Source organism: Protopterus annectens, chromosome 3.part0, assembly GCF_019279795.1.
Source record: "Protopterus annectens isolate FY-2018-M chromosome 3.part0, PAN1.0, whole genome shotgun sequence".
NCBI classification, from domain to species: domain Eukaryota; kingdom Metazoa; phylum Chordata; order Ceratodontiformes; family Protopteridae; genus Protopterus; species Protopterus annectens.
Window position 1 is genome coordinate 1,127,373,885 of NC_056731.1, and position 17,548 is coordinate 1,127,391,432.

At 42.3% G+C, this 17,548-nt stretch overlaps 1 protein-coding gene across 1 annotated transcript in view; it reads right to left on the bottom strand.

The window, feature by feature from the left end:
* Positions 1-17,548, bottom strand: part of RMC1 (regulator of MON1-CCZ1) — a 1,444,591-nt gene that overhangs the window by 202,270 nt on the left and 1,224,773 nt on the right. The gene's annotated exons all lie outside the window — the stretch shown is intronic.

Here is a 17,548-nt window from a genome sequence, read left to right on the forward strand (position 1 = left end):
AATTGACTGTTCACACTATATTGCTCATATTTTCTCTTGTCTGCATTGTGGCTGAGAAGGATCCATGATGGGCCAGTTAACTTAACCAGTTAACAAATAAATTTACTTACAATTAAACTAACCAATTCTAGAATAATTTTAGTTATTGTTTTTAATACTGTGCTATTGCTTTCTAGAATTGCTCTCTTCTGTATTTCATCTGGAACAGATCTATTGCTGTCTGACCCTTTAAACAGCAGTGTTTATTAGATATACTGTATTGACTCCCAGATTATGTCTGGTAGACATTGCCGTTTCCAATTTCATTTGAATTTGTTGCTCAGCAAAGATGTAGGAATTTAATACATGCTTAGAAGGTGGTTTCATATGCTGTGCATGTTTGGCAAGTATTATATAATTTTCTTACAAGCTAGCCTATTTAGTATGTGAATTATGTGATTGAAACAACTTAATGTAGGAAGCAAGTAATTTTTCCAAGATTTCCATGTGTGTATGTTTGTTTGCATGTGTGGATGCACACATATATAGGTTCATAGGTTTATACTAGGCTATCTGCCCTAAGGCATTTATAAGCCTAGCCCAAATTTTTGTGGCTTACGCCACCCCTTATATGAAAAAATACTGTGCCCATTAGTTTGTTGTGCCTCTGTCCAGCAGTGACACAGAGATGATTCCCGGGGTAAACCTACGATCTCCCATCCACAGGTCAAGATTTCTCTTGAACAGAGCCAGCGAGGTGCTCTGCCTCACATGGACCGGGATTTTATTCCACAGCATAGGGAGTCTCTGAGTGATAAATCTATCCCTCCAGCACGTCCTATTTATGTCCGTGCTAAGGTTTAAGTCGCTTGCTCTAGTGGTTTTGGTGGATTTGGATTTTTTGAGGTGGAGCATGTCCATTAATTCCGGGTTGGACATGGCCTTGTATGTCAGGCACGTCACCTCTGAGCAGACGGTATGCGACTGAATAGAGCTGAAGTTTCTTCAATCTGGCAGCATATGACAGATTTTGGAGTCTCTTTATCCTTTTGGTGAGGAACTTTTGGGGTCTCTCCAATTGCTGCAGATGTCGGGTGAGATACATCCCGAATGGGGCATTGTACTCGATCATTGGTCTGATAAGTGAAGAGTACAGGGGAACAATGACCTCACTAGATCTGGATGTGAATCCCTTCATGATCAGGTGGGCAATGTAAAAGGTCTTTCTAGCCACTTTAGCAACGTGAGTGTCAAAAGAAAGGCCACTGTCAACCTGGGTCCCCAGGTCCCTGATAACCTCTTCTGTGCTTAGTGGATTGCCACCTATATGGTAGCTTGGGGTTACCTTGTTTTTCCCGAAGGCAGTAGGTTTGAATTGACTTTATTAACTCACAAAATCTCTTTTAGGGGCTGACAAAATTAAATGGCCGTAATCCCTGCATAATGATGCTTTGCCATCAATTGCACATGTTTGCACATATTTGGTTCTACGGCAAGTGTATTATTTTTCATGCTTTCTAAGACCACTGTCTAGCAGCTTGGGATACAAGTATCTTGTAGGCTGTACAGGTTGCCACTTATGCTCAAACTTGAATCTGAGTTCAGGCAAGCAGTTGCTGCACCTTACCTGAGCACAACATTTGAGTTAAAGTGAGGTAAGTCTAGCAACCATAAGGAGGGAGTGGGAGGGAGGTGTGTGAGAGGGGAGGGAAGTGGGAGAGTCAGTCAGGTCAGTGATTAGGGAGGGGATTTCTGTTCAGAGTTAGGGCTAGAGTTTTAGCTATAGGGAGCAGGGGGGTTAGGTTTAGGGAGTGGAAAGGATGTTTAGGGTTAGGGAATGATTGGTGAATTTTCATTTAGGGACAGAGAGTGGAGTTTTATGATTAGGGAATGAGTAATTGGCTGGAGACTGGATAGGATTGGAAGGGCTAAATAGTTAAGCAGGACTGAGCTAGTGGGAGTTAGAGCACTTGCCTTTTCCACCAAGTGGTAGCAAACAAGTGTATCATGATCCAATAGCTCACCAGCACTTGTAGTAGACCTCACGTGTCTATCTTTCTGTTTTGTTATCTAGGGGGTCTTAATGGTCCTGAGGTGTTCATTTCAATCTGCTGCATTAATTATTGCTTGTTAGTAGCTGATTATATTGTAACTGTTATTCCAAGCCTCTTAGTTTTGATTTAAGCACTTGGGCTTCTAACTAGTTATCTTACATTATACAGGTTTGTGGTCTACACTCTTGTGACAGGAGAGGTAGCTTACACCCTTCTGAGTTTGGAAATGCTGGTTGAAGGCTTATTTTGTCTGTTATTCTAAAAGTATCTACATCTGGTTTAGGTATTTTGGCTCCAAACAAGTTATTTTACATTAAGAAGATTTCTGGTCTACACTGTTGAGGAAGCAGAGGGTAGCCTCCACCCTTGTCAGATGGGGAATTGCTGGTGAAGGCTTGTCTTTGCTGTTATTCTAAGTGTCTTTGTTCTGGTATAAGCACTTGGGCACCAAATCAGTTATTTTACATTAAGAAGGGTTATGATCTATACTCTTTTTGCAGGAGAGGATAGCCTATGGCTTCTGAGCTGGAAATAGCTGGTGTATGTCTTATTGTGCCTTTAATTTGATTGGCCACAGGACTAGCTTGTTTAAAAATTTGAATTGCTATGCCTGAGGTGTTTGGCAGTAGCAGTGTAAGTTTTCCTTAAAATACCCTTACTGTCTGGACAGATTTCTTTTTAACTTTTAGGACATCTAGTTTGCACATAGGTGAGCTTTGTTCATCAAGTCCCTTGTGTTATCAAACTATTCAATTTCCTTCACTCCTCCCTAGTAGATCAGTAGCCATGGATATACGCTTCCTGACTCTATCTGTGGCCAGTCTGGTTGAGATGATTATTCTGAGGCATCGGAGTAATTGCCTCATGTACACTGATAACCCACTTACTCTTAGTATAACAAATAGTATGCAAAAAGTGTAAATACACTTTAATGCTGGAGGCAAAACTGTCTCATACAACCAAAACTAGTCCTATAGAGATTGTCAGTCATACTTCCACCAGGCCTAATGTACAGGGTAAAGACCCTACACATAAAACTACTTATGCTGAGGCACTTACAGATCACCTTCCTAAACCACTACGACCTCTCGTACAGCACAATCAATAAAAGTGTCCTCAGCCATCACATAAACACTCCATTAAAATACCACCCAGAGATACACATAGTAACAATGTATCCAGTGCCTCTACTGCTAAGTCCTTAAGGAAAATCAGTGCATAGCCATATTTTCTGGTCATTGTTGATTCTATTGTGAAGCACACTGATGACCCCTCACCAGACTGAGTAAGAAGAAAGCCAGAGTTAGCTGCCTTTCCAGGGCTAGGAACTGTCAAGCCACACAGGCACTCAGGGCATTGAACCACAGTAGCAGTATAACTCTGTCACAGTCCATGTGGATGTTAATGACGAGATATACCTCCCTTAACTATATGAAGGAAGACATAATTGAGATTGCTGACTGTGTCTCTCAGGCATGTATGACCCTAGCACTGAGCAGCATGCACCTTCTCCAAGGATAATGTCACATTCTCAACAGAAAACAATTGATTTTAACAATTGTTTTTGCTTCTAGTGTCAATCCAGTGGAGTACAATATTTGGCCATCTGGAAGGACATTGTTGACAGACCATGCTGCTTCATCAGGCAAGGTCTACACTTTTCCCCAGTAGGCTTTAGGATACTAGCAGCTACATTTCCCACCCCATATGACATTTTAGACAATGCCGAACTGATAAACCTTCTGACTTAAATGAATCTAAGTTGGAATATCTTAAGGTGGTATTCAGCAATGCTAGAAGTCTTAGCAAGAAACACCACTCCTTGCAAGCCTTACTCTCCCTGAAGTGTGTGGACATCTGTGTAGTAATGGAGACATAGTTTAAAGTCGCAGAGTGTACCCCAGCAATGCAAGATTATTATGCCTTTCACACCATTAGACCAGCTACTACACAGGAGGGAAGTAAATGTGGCAAAGTCTCAGTCTCTATTACAAATTACCTCACCTTTAGAGTAAAGTGTATGACCCACTGGGCTCGCACATGTGCGACTCACCATAAACATGGGTCTCGTATCATATCCTTGTAACCTACAGGTCACACCTACATGTCCCAGAAAACTCATACTACCTATCTCAATGTACTACAGTCCGTCACCATTCGATCCAGTATGATATTCATGGGGGATCTCAATTATCCCTCTATAGATTGGGAATCCTACAACACTTCTAATGCACAAGCCCTGCAATTGTGAAACTTCATTAATACCAACATCTTAGAACAGTTGGTCCATTCTATAATCAGGGTAACAAACATCCTTGGCTTTGTACTCACAAACATGGGTAGCATTGTTAACCACCCATTGTAATGCCTTTGCTCATCAGATCTAACCATAAGGCAGTATTGCTTGAAATAAAAATTAAATCCAGAGATCCAGCGAAAACAAACACCTTTAGGGACTATTATATATAGAGAGATGTGTGTATGTGTGTGTGTGTAAAGGCCACAACCAAGTTACCATTGTGCAGCTGAGGCAAATTTCTAGTCTTGAGAGATGTGTAAGTACTTATATTCACAATTATTTTCAGCCTCCTTTATGATCAACAATTTCAAAACACAACTTGGCAACTGGAGATGAATAAAACAACTTTATTATAAATCACTAAACAGAAACACCACTTTGAGATTTTCTGACCCACAATGTTCTGACTAATGCTGTTGTCATTTACTAAGTTTACTAAATTTGATATAAGCACACATTACAAACAGGTGATGTCATGAGACAATCACAACAGCTGGATGGTTGCATTCTTGTTTTCTGGTACTTATCTGCTGTTGGAAGGTTGTGACCATGCAATTGCAAATTATCTGTTGAAGCAGTCATCCTGCATCCTGTCATGAATCCAGACTGTTCACCTCCCATCTTACTTTCTACTACTCCCTTTCTAGAACTTTCATGTAATGTGACAAGAGTTGTATAGCTTTGTACAGAACATAGTTGTTAATGTACCCTTTCCGCTTGAACAATGGCACTAGTATGCTTATTCTCCATTCACCTGGCAAACACATAACTATGAGTACCTTCCCAAAGCCAATTCTCTCCTATACATGCATCCATCCATAACCCCCTTTTTCCCTGTTTTTGCACTTCAACAGTGACAATCCTCTGGAGCCACTGTTTACAACGTCAGGTGATTAGCCCAGCCACGGTAGTTCGGGCACACTACATAATCACATGCACACTCACACCTATGATCAATTTAGTGTGTCCAGTCCAACTACTGCATACCTCTGGAATCTGGGCAGAAAATGGAGTACCCGGAGGCAACCCACACAAACACAGGAAGGACAGGCTGACTCCGCACAGAAGGCACCCCAGTCAAGAATTGAACCGGGGAGCTTCTTGCTGTGAGGTGACAACTCTAACTGCTGTGCCACTATGCCATCCAGTCCATCATTTCAGCTGTGACCTCATTTGAGCCTGCAAGCCTTCCATGACTTAATTTTCCTTAGAGCTATTCTTACTTCTTCCATGGTGGACTCCTGCTGTTCTCTCATTGTAGGCTGTATCTGGGGAAGTACAGTTTATGTGTAGTTTTCTTCATTAGAAGCTGCTCAAAGTACTCCTACCATCTGCCTTTGGTGTCCAGTGGACTGGTGAGCAGGTTGTTGTTGGCATCCCTTGTGAAGGGTATCTGACTGTTATCTGTATCTTTCTGTCTTTGCCTTGCAACCCAATATACTTTCTTTGTGCCATCTACTTAGTCACCTTACAGAAGTTGATAGAGTGCCTCTGATGCCTTGTTCTTTGCTACTGCAAATCCTTTTTTAGCCTTCTTGTTAGCCTAGCAGTATTCCCTCCTAGTCTTGTCTATCTTTTATTTCTTCCATTTTTCCCTGCACTCCTTTTTCTTTTGATGATTTCCTGGACTTCTGCAGTTCTCCACCAGCTTTCCTTACATACCTTATTTCTATCCATGGCTTGGATACATATGTGTTCTGTAGTCCTCACACGTGCTGTTTTGAAGTGCTTCCAATCTTCTAGAACTCCACTTATTACCTCTTCTTCTTGAAGTGCTAGAGATCTAAGCAATTCCTAAAATTGCTGTGCTTTCTCCCCAATCAACTTCTATCTCTTCAGCCCAGTCTCTGTTGTTCTTGGAAGCGTTCTATGACCACTGTTTGCAGCTGATTGTAGCAGCTAGTGTTTCTTTTTTTTTTTTTTTACCATGGGCTGACTGTTTCACTTGGGATGACTTTACAATCACTAATTCTACCCCACTGTTCTTTTCTTACTAGGAGGAAGCCTACCCGAGTGGCATGTTAGCCACTTTTGTATGTGATCTTGTGGCAGTATCTCTTTTTGAACCATGTATTGGCCCCTTTCAAGCCATTTGCCAGACAGAGGTCTACAGTGGCCTCTCCTTCTTTATTCCTATTGCCCCACCCAAGTGTACCCAGGCAGTCCTCATATCCTATTCTGTCTGTCCTGATATGTGCATTCAGGTCAGCCATTATCATCACCAATTCCTGTTGTCCTGCTTTATATAGTAATAAATATGTCAGCTATATCTTTATCTATTATATATAAATATGTAATGTGTGTGAGAGAGAGAGTAAGTGTGCATCGTGTATTTCTCTCTCTCTCTCTCTGTATATATATATATATATATATATATATATATATATATATATATATATATATATATGTGTGTGTATGATTGTGCGTGTGTGTGTGTATATATATATATATATATATATATATATATATATATATATATGTGTGTGTGTGTGTGTGTACACGCATGTGTGTCTGTGTGTGTTTGTGTGTGTATATAATAGGGTTAGGGGATCGATTGGGTAAGGGGATAGATTAAGAGCGTGTGTGATTGTTTCAGGTTAGATAAATTTAGTGCGTGTGTGTGTGTGTGAGATAAAAGTTCCATCTGTCTTCTGTAGTGGAAGTGTTATAGGAACAGCTTTTTTTTTGTTTAAGGTGCAGGTTAGAGTTAGGGGCAGGGTTATCATGTGCTACTATGGTGGAGCAAGGAGACTTTGCTGCTTACAGTGGATCCAGTAATCCAAAAACTCGTATACATCCATAAACCAAATAGCCCAGCTAATACTAAGACCATAGATATAAATACACTCCAACACATAAATACACATGGTGGAGGTATGCATTTATAACACAGTGCTTACCCACCTCTCTAGTACAACCTAACTCCACAAGTTAAACAGTGTGACACATTGTCTGCCTTTAAAAAGGATAATTGGTTGGGTATTCATAAATTCATCCCTGGTATGAATGGCCTGGCCCTTCTTGAAAAGGGAGGAAAGACTTAAGGGTGGGTACTGGCAAAGCTGAAATGTCCTTGCAGCTCAACTGATTTGCATCTCCTATGAGCCTATGACATATGACTAAGTCACATCCTTGTAAAGAAGCAGAGTTACTAGGTATAACATGTTTTGGTCTGCTTTCCTGGTGACTCTTAGGTGACCTGCATGGAGCTGAAGTATGTGGGAGTGGAGAAAGAGTATGTGCTGTGTTGTCTGCACTGAAGGCTGAGAAGTTTTACAGTGCGTCAAGAAGGCTTGGACCAAAGACATATGCATGGTATTTTTACAGACAGTATGTGCACTGGTGACTGCATTTCAAGACCATAACATGTTTACATGACTACAACAGAAAAGCATGTCAGTCAAAATAACTTAATGTACATTTTGCTTTTATGTTTCAGGCCATCTTGAGATGTCACTTTCTGTAACATTAATCCAACTCATACATTTAGAGTTTTTGGTTCTTGCAGGGGAAGAAACCACGGTGGTACAGCGGTAGCGTTGCTGCCTCACAGCAAGAGGTTCTCCTGTTTGATTCTCGGCTGGAGTGCCTTCTGTGTGGAATCTGCATGTCCTCCCCATGGTCGAGTGGCCTCCGAAAGACATGCGTGAATGGGCGTGCCTTCGCTGAAGGTTGGGTGTCAGGCTGGCAACTCAGCACCATAAAAATTTACTGCCAATCATTACCAGACTGGAGTTCCGCTGTGGCGACCCCTAAATGGGAAAAGCTGAAAAGACAAAGAAGGTTCTTGCAGGGGGAAGCACATCATTAAAAGGAATGTGTTTTCTCTAATGCCAACCTCTGCTTCTCATCTCTCTTCTTTGGCAGCTGATATTTGTGGTTCCCCTGATTTTCACTGAAATTGCTTTTTCACATCTGTTCCGAGTATGTTACAAGCCTATAAATAGGGCACTTATGAGTAGCTTAATTATCATTTTCTGCAGATAATCTCCACTAAAAATTCAGTCTGTTAAAGTTTGTTACATTAACTAAAACGTTGACTAAATATATAAAAAAATAGTTACATAATTCTTAGTTTGTGGTAAGAGAAGCCTGAGTCAGTTGGTTTGCTTGTTAATTATTCTAAAATTGCTACAGTCATCCTTGGCTTTCTGTTAACTAATTTTGATCTTGGACATACTGGGTTAAACAATGGATGCCAGCAGAGGTGAAAATGGGCATATCCAACTTGATGAGGTGCTAAGTGCATTGGTTTCTGGCTTGGTACTGACTTTCGTTTCATTGAGTGAGAAGTTCAAATGTTGAGCTGTTTTAAATGTATTATGCATTTCAATGCATGTATTTATCTGAATGTGTTAACCAGTGTAATCTATTCATGCATTAATCGCAGAGTAGTAAAGTCAGATATTGTCTAGGTGCATCATGTGGTTGATGGCATCTCTTGTGGTTGGTTTAATTACTGGAGAAATTTAAGAGGACAGTATGCATTTGATGCAATTCTTTTTCCATGTTGCATGGTTTATATTGTGTAAAGCTTTGTATTATAAGTTTAATTTTTTACAGGTTGCGAGTTTTCCTGCACTCTGAGTGTGCAGTAATTTCAGTGTGTGTGTTAATGAAGGAGTGTTATTTACATTGCTAACTGACTATTTTTTCACTGATTGCTTGGGAGTCTGGTTTTCTAGGAGCTTTGCCATGTTCCTTTTGCTTTGCTCTGCTGGACTTTAGCTCAAATGAAAAGATGTGATCATTGTTGAAGGTTTTAGTGTCTCTTATTAGTTAGGCATTTTTTATGCAATATTTATTGTATTTTCCTTTCCTGGATAGGGACAATAAGTTTAGAATTAGTTTTGTTGAGGGCTTATGAAACCGGGGTTATCACTTCACCTCCTCCCACAAAACACAAATACATGCGAGAGATGCAACTATACGGCCAAACTGGAGGCTGAGCTCTCTCAACATAGGACTGGCAAGACCAGTCAGGAGGAGAAGGTTACCACACACACTATAGACCCAGTCACACATAGTACCATTACAACCTCAAATCATACACATAAACACACAAAGACATACTCGGAGGCTCTGATCAAAAATCTACCAAAACAGCAGAGGCCACCAAAGCAGACACCCAAACAACCACCACCTCAGAACACAACACCCGCAACACATAGACCTCACAGTCAGAGTGTCAAACAGTCACAGCCCTTAAGGCCAAACACAATGCCAGACACACTAGTCATTGGTGACTCCATAGTCAGACACACTGATGTCCCGCTCACCAGACTGAGTAAGGAGAAGGTCACAGTAAGCTGCCTGTCGGGCGCTAGAATCCGCCACATAACGCAAGCACTCAGGTCTCTCAACAGCAGGTACAAATATGACTCAGTCATTGTCCACGCTGGTGTAAGCGACCTGAGACGACCTCCTGGACTACATGAAAAGAGACATTGAGGAGCTCTCTGATTATGTAGCCCAGGCAGGTATGACCCTGACCTTGAGCAGTATCCTACCTTCACCAAGAATGATGCCACAATACAGAGATAAGATGATCAGCTTTAACAATTGGCTTAAACACTGGTGTCATTCAAAGGGGATCCAGTATCTGTCTGCCTGGGATGACATGCTGGACAAGCCACGCTGCCAAGGGACGGCTTGCACCTGTCACCCTGGGATTCCGGATATTGGCAAAGGCTCTTGCCACCCCATAGTGCCTTTTTAGGCAAGGCTCAAATTCTAAACCTACCACCCTAGAACACAAAAAGGAAAAAACTAAGGGTAATGCTGCTCAATGCCAGAAGTCTAAACCTCAAAATGCACGCACTCGAGGCCCTTCTCAGTATGGAGAACATCGATGTCTGTGCTGTGACAGAAACCTGGTTCAAGGCTCCTGAGAGCACCCCAGCGCTATCAGGTTTTACCTCATATCATGCGTTCCGCCCCAAAATCCGGACAATACCAAGAAAGGAGGGGGGTATCCATATTCATCAAGGACACCCACACCTCAAGACTGGTGGCAACGCACGATGCATCGGAGACCATCCAGGTGCAATTAACCATAGGCAGGACTGCTCTGCAAATTGTAGCATGTTACAGGCCACCCTCACAAACTCAGGAAACTCACATGGCCTTCCTGAAAACACTAGAGGGGATAACTGTATCACCAAACACCATCATACTAGGTGACTTCAATTACCCTAATATAGACTGGGAACACTACTCAAGCCCAAACACCCTAGCCCAAAAGTTCCTGGAATTCATAAACTCAAATGCCATGGAACAACTAGTCACCATCCCCACAAGAGGAGATAACATACTTGATCTCATCATCACGAACATGGGAGCACAATGTTCAACACCGGAAGTATACCCCTCACTGGTGAGATCAGATCACAAACTAATCTCGCTGGAGGTCCTCATCCCACCCCACCTGAAATAAAAAAGACCACAGTAAAGAACTTCTCAAAAGCCGACTTCACACTTCTAAAGACTAGTGTGGTCTCCTTTCAGGCCCCGAGCCGCGGAAAACAATACTCAAGCCGCTGAATCACTTACAAACGCCTTCTACCAGCACCTGCAGGACTGCATGGATAAGGCAATCCCAAGCAAAACAAAGACTCTTTGTACCAAAGGCAAGCGTCCAGTCTGGTGGACCCCAGCCATAAACAAACTCTACAACAAAAGGAGGAAGCTACTACAAGATAGAGCAAAATCCTTAAAAGGTAAGACACCCTTGATCACTATAAGTAAAAACTAAGAGCTCTCATAAAATCATCCAAAGCAAATTTCGAGAGAAAAATAGCTAAAGACTCAAAAGACAATCATAAGGCCTTCTTTAGCTATGTTAGAAACCTAGGAGGAAACTCCCAGATATGCTCAGAACTAGTTCAAAATGATGTGAAGATTACTGATCCTACAGACATTGCCAACATACTGGCTGACAGGTTCAGTGCAAACTTCTCCCCTCCAAAAGGAGAGATATCTATACCAAATGAGTGCAGCCGCCCAAACATCTCCAGCGCCCAAGTGAGAACTGCTCTCTCCAAAGCAAAAAACACAGCATCCATGGGACCCGATGGTGTCCCGGCTGTGTGCTCCACGAACTCATTGAGGAATTAAACCCACAGCTAGGACAGCTGTTTAATCAAAGTCTTACCTCTGGATACGTACCCAGGGAGTGGCGCACTGCAACTGTGGTACCACTTCACAAAGGCGGTGCCTCCACAGACCCTGGAAATTACCGCCCATTAGCTTGACAAGCCTTATCTGCAAAGCCATGGAGAGGATCATATTGGACCTCATAAATAAAGACATAGGGAATTTGCAGACTTTGGATCCAACCCAGTTTGGCTTTGTCAAAGGCAGATCATGCCTTTTAAACTTGGTTGACTTTTTCAAACAGTCACCAAAGCCATTGATGAGGGAAAGGCAGTCCATACAGCCTACCTCGATCTGGCTAAGGCCTTCGATACAATACCCCACTCGGGTATCATTGAAAAACTCATCAGCTTAAATGTTAACCCATACATCACAAGATGGGTTGCAAACTGGCTGAGTGACAGAACCCACAGGGTCAGAGTTGCTGGCGCCATGTCAGACTCAAAGCCTGTCACAAGTGGTGTCCCACAGGGCTCAGTCCTGGGCCCACTCTTGTTTGGCATCTACTTTTCCAGTACAAGCAAACACAGGAGGGTTATGGCTGACAAAGTTTGCAGATGACTGCAAACTGGCGCCATAGTAGAAAACACATCTGACACAGATATCCTTCAGAAGGGTCTCACAGAAACGGATAACTGGTGCCAGAGCCACGGCCTAAAGTTAAATGCCAAAAATGCATAGTCATACCCTTCGGGAAAAACAAGGTTACCCCTAGCTACCAAATAGGTGGCAATCCACTGAGCACAGAAGAAGTTATCAGGGACCTGGGGACCCAGGTTGATAGTAGTCTGTCATTCGACACCCATGTAGCTAAAGTAGTTAGGAAGTCCTTCTACATTGCCCACCTTATCATGAAGGGATTCTCATCTAGATCAAGGGAGGTCATAGTCTCCCTTTACGCATCACCATCAGACCAATGATTGCGTAGAATGCCCCATTCCGAATGTATCTGACCCGACACTTGCAGCAGCTGGAGAGGCCACAAAAGTTCCTCACCAAAAGGATAAAGGGTCTCAAAAATCTGTCTTATGCTGCCCGATTGAAAGAACTCCAGCTCTATTCAGTCGCTTACCGCTTGCTCAGAGGTGACCTTTGCCTAACATACAAGGCCATGTCAAACCCAGATTTGATGAATATGCTTTACCTCAAAAAATCTAGATCCATCAGAGCCACAAGGGCGGGAGACTTAAACCTCGACACGGCTATTAATAGGACGTGCTGGAGAGATAGATTCATCACCCAAAGACTCCCTATGCTGTGGAACAAAATCCCGGTACATGTGAGGCAGAGCACCTCGCTGGCCTTGTTCAAGAGAAATCTTGACCAATGGATGGGAGATCGCAGATATACCCCAGGAATTACCTCAGTGTCACTGCTCGACAGAGGCACAGCAAAATAATGGGTATAGTTCCCCATACTAAAGGGGTGGCGTAAGCCACAAAACAATGGGCTAGGCTTATAAATGCCCTCGGGCAGATAGCCTAGTATGAACCTATGAACCTATGCTGGTGCTGTATGTGGCAGTGATTATGGCCATGTTCTATTGCTCAGATACTAGGTAGATTTTTCCTGCCAGCTCAAAGGAAACAATGGTCCGCTTCACACAAAAACATGGCTCCAGTAAGACATTCTGGTACATGCTTACAAGACTACAGAAGGATGCTACAGGTTAGTGCACATTTTTATATATGAGATTAATTATATTCTTTCATTGTTTATGTCAAATCTTGAATTTATAGTATATGTCGTAGGAAGAAATAAGTATGAATGATGCATTCAGTGTATTGTTGTGCCATGTTTTGTGTATAAGTAGTAGGTTCAATGGTTTATACTAGACTAATGACCACCAGAGTCTTTACGAGTCCAAAATCAAGTATAACTTTTAAATATTACTCTAACTCACATTAGTAGGAGAATAACCATATTTTCAACAACATGGATTTCCTAAAGACTAAGTTTGAAACTCTAATATCTGACATTACAGACTAACTATAATCTTCAGTGATTTACTAGAAAATCAAAACATTTTATAAGCAGAAGGGGATAGTTTGAGGTGAAATCAGGGATAGTTGAGCATTTTGAAGTAGTTAATGAGCATTAATATCACTTATGCATTTTTTCAGTCTGATGATGGTGGTGTGGGTGGCCAGTTATTTCTGCAGATTTCCTTATCTGGGTGTTATTTTTTCTTGGCTTTCATTTAGATCATTGTTGTAATCAGAAGTTGTAATGTAATATTATATTATATTATATTAGTGGAGTGTAGGCAGAGGAAACATTTGTAAGGACAAGGTCAAGCACTATAATTGTTTATTGACATCTGACTACCGCAAGGTCTAACTGGGTAGGTGTTCATTTTATTGGAGGCCCATGGAGAAATGTTCCACGGTATTTCGAAAACATTTTGAAAACAATTTTAAACCCCCCCCCCCCAAAAAAAAAAAACATTTACAGTTTAAATAATTGTACCAAATCGGACATAATGTGACAAAATTAGTTAAAAGAAATACAACTTACATAAAAATAATCTAATTATTACAGACATTTTAGACAGTTGTTAGAAGTTAAAGGTAAAGTAGTATAATACATACAGGATCTGCAATATGAAGTTAGGGAAAACTAAGTTATTACACGTCTAGATACTGTTATTACATGACTAGATACTGTTATTACAAGTCTAGACACTGTTAAGAAGTGAATGAAAAGGGGAGTCTGGAGAGGTAAGTTATGAACAGGAACATGTTAACATTTAGGAATATTGTTATGCTGAAGCTGAGCAAAAACAGACAGATTTTGGCTAAGAACTATTTCAGAATGGCTTTGAAGGACTGGAGGGGAGGGCATTGACCTGATGGATATAGGTAAGGAGTTCCAGGCATTAGCAGCACTGTATAAATATACACAACGCCCTGCAGATTTGGTAGGGTTGTGGACAGAAAGGGTTGTCCTCACTGAATCATAATGATGGGGTATGAACATGGTTGTGTTGAATGGGATTTAGTTCATAGGTGTGTACTAGGCTAATGGCCCTGGAGCCTTTATAAGCCTAGCCCAAAAAAAGATTGCCCAGGCACCATGCCACCTGATGTTAGTTCACAGTTCCCATATCCAGTAGAATAACTGGAATGATCCCTGGAGTGAACTTTCTGTTACCCATCCACTCGTCAAGATTTCTCTTGAAGAAGGCCAGCAAAGTGTTCTGCTTGTCATGAATGGGAAGCTTATTCCAGAATATGGGCAGTCTTTTGGAGATGAACCTGTCCCTCCAGCATGTTCTGTTAATTGTGGTAATGAGGTTGTGATGTCTGGAGCATGTGGCGTGGGGGATTGGAATTTCTTTAGGTGTAGCATTTCAAGAAGGGTTGGGTCAGACATGGCTCTGTAACTCAAGCTGAGATCACCTCTAAGTAGACAATAAGAGACTAAGAACAGCTGATGTTTCTTGAGTCTGTCCATGTAGGATATGTGTTTAAGGCCTAGGATCCATCCTGTGAGGTACTTTTGTGGCCTCTCCAGCTGTTGTAGGTGTCTGGTCAGGTACATGCCAAATGGGACGTTATATTCGATGATTGGTCTAATGAGGGATGAGTAGAGATGGATGATGACCTCTTTCTTCATGGATGAGAAACCTTTGGTTATAAGATGTGTCATGTAGAAGGACTTTCTGACCACAGTGGCAATGTGATGGTCAAAGCTGAGGTGGCTGTCGACCAGGGTGCCCAGATCTCTATGGCCCCTTCAGTGTTCAGTGGGCTTCCATCAATGTGGTAATTCATGGGAACTGAGTTTTTTTCCAAAGGGGATGATAATGCATTTTTTGGCATTAAGCTTCAGGCCATGGTTTCAAGACCAGTCATTGGTCTTAGAGAGGCCCTTTTGTAGGATGTCTGCATCACTTGGGGAATTGATAATGACTCCTAGCTTGCAGTCATCAGCGTATTTGGTCAGCCAGAGTCCTTCTGTGTTGGCCTGGACTTCTGAGAAGTAGATGCCAAACAGGAGAGAGCCCAGGACCGAGCCCTGTGGGACTCCACTCGTGACTGATCGACAGTCTGACTTGGAATCTGCAACTTTCACTCTGTGGGTCCTGTCTGTGAGCCAATTTGCACCCACCTAGTGATGTAAGGATTGATGCCTAGTTTAGTGAGTTTGTCCATGACACCTGAGTGGGGAATGGTATCAAAGGCCTTTGCCAGGTCAAAGCAGGCTGTATACACTGCCTTACCATCATCCACAGCCTTGTTAACTGCCTTGAAGAAGTCAACCAGGTTCAGCAGGCAGGATCTCCCTTTGACAAAGCCAAACTGTGTGGGGTCAAGAGTTTGGAGATTGTCTGTATCTTTAAGCAGGTCTATGATGATGCGCTCCATAGCTTTGCATGCCAGAGTCATCAGGCTAATGGGGCGATAGCTCCCAGGGTCTGTAGTTGCTCCCCCTTTATGGAGCAGAATGACTGCAGCAGTGCGCCATTCATTATGGACATAGCCTGAGGTAAGGCTGTGATTGAACAGGGCACACAGATGTGGTGCCAGTTTGTTTTGTAGCTCATGTAGAATGCAACCAAGGATATTATCAGGTCCCATGGACGCTGTATTCTTGGCTTTGTACAATGCAGCTTTTACCTGTGCTGCAGAAATGGTGGGTACAAGGCTTTCTTCTGGTATTGTGATAGGGCCCTTGGGGGGGGAGGGGTAAAGTTGGCACTGAATTTGCCGACAAGTATGTTGGCTATATCTGTTGGCTCAGTATAGGAGATGCCATTGTGCAATAACTCGGAGCAAATTTGGGTATTGCCTTTGAGGTTTTTGATATAGCTATAGAAGGCTTTGTGGTTGTTTTTGGTGTCAGGAGCAATTCTGCCTTCATAGCTGGCTTTAGAGGATTTGATAAGGGATCTCAGCTTTTTGTTTAGACTGATAAGGGAGGTTTTCCAGGCTTGTGACTTCATTTCTTTTTTTGCAACAGTTTCTTCCTTCTGTTGTAGAGTTTATTGATGGCTGGGGACCACCAGATTGGCTTCCTTTTTTTGGAGGAGAGCATCTTAGTTTTATTTGGTATGGCAAGGTCAATGCATTTGCGTACATGCTCATACAGTGCATTGGTGTATGATTCGGCAGTCATGCACCCCCTGGGTGAATTTACGGCTACCTATCCAATCATCCAAATTGCATTTGAAGAGGGCCAATGAGGTGCTCTGTTTGATGTGAAGTGGGAGTCTATTCCAAAGGCGTGGCAACCTTCTGGGAGACAAATGTGTCCCACCAGCAAGTTCTATTGATTTCACATACCAGGTTTAGTTCCTTAGAGCATGTAACTTGTGTGCCAGTTTACTTGCGGATATGCAACATTTCCAGTAAATCAAAGTCAGAGATGCCTTATATGCAAAGCAGAGATCACCTCTAAGTAGTCTGTATGAAACAGAATAAAGTAGCAGTGATTTGAGCCAATCCACATAGGAGAGCAGCTGAAGACCTTGAATTTTCCTTGTGAGGAACCTTTGTGGTCTCTCCAATTGTTTCAGGCACTTTGAAAGGTAAATACCAAAAGGGATGTGGTACTCAAATATTGGCCTAATGAGTGAAGAGCATAGAATCATAGGAGGTTACTAGGCTAATGGCTCTGGGCCCCTTCAAGCCTAGCCAAGAGTTTATCCCCAAAAAAGAAACCTCAGTCAGTACCTATTGCCCCTGTCAATGAGGGACAATGGTGGAACCCCTGGGACAATTTTGTGGTTTTCCATCCATTCATCAAGGCTGCATTTAAAGAGGTTCAGCGAGGTACTCTGACATGTATGGGAAGTCTAGTCCAGAGACAGAGCAGTCTCTGGGAGCCAAACCTGTCTCTCCAGCAGGTTTTGTTGATGTCACATATTAAATTTAGGCCTTTCGAGCGGGTGATGCGTGAGGAGTTAGACTTACAGATATGGAGGATCTCTAGTAGGGCAGGGTCAAATATTCCCTTTTAGGCGAGACACAGATCACCTCTGAGCAATCTGTATGATGCTGAGTAGAGGGATAGTGATCTGAGTCTGTCTACAAAGGACAGGTGTTGGAGGCCATGG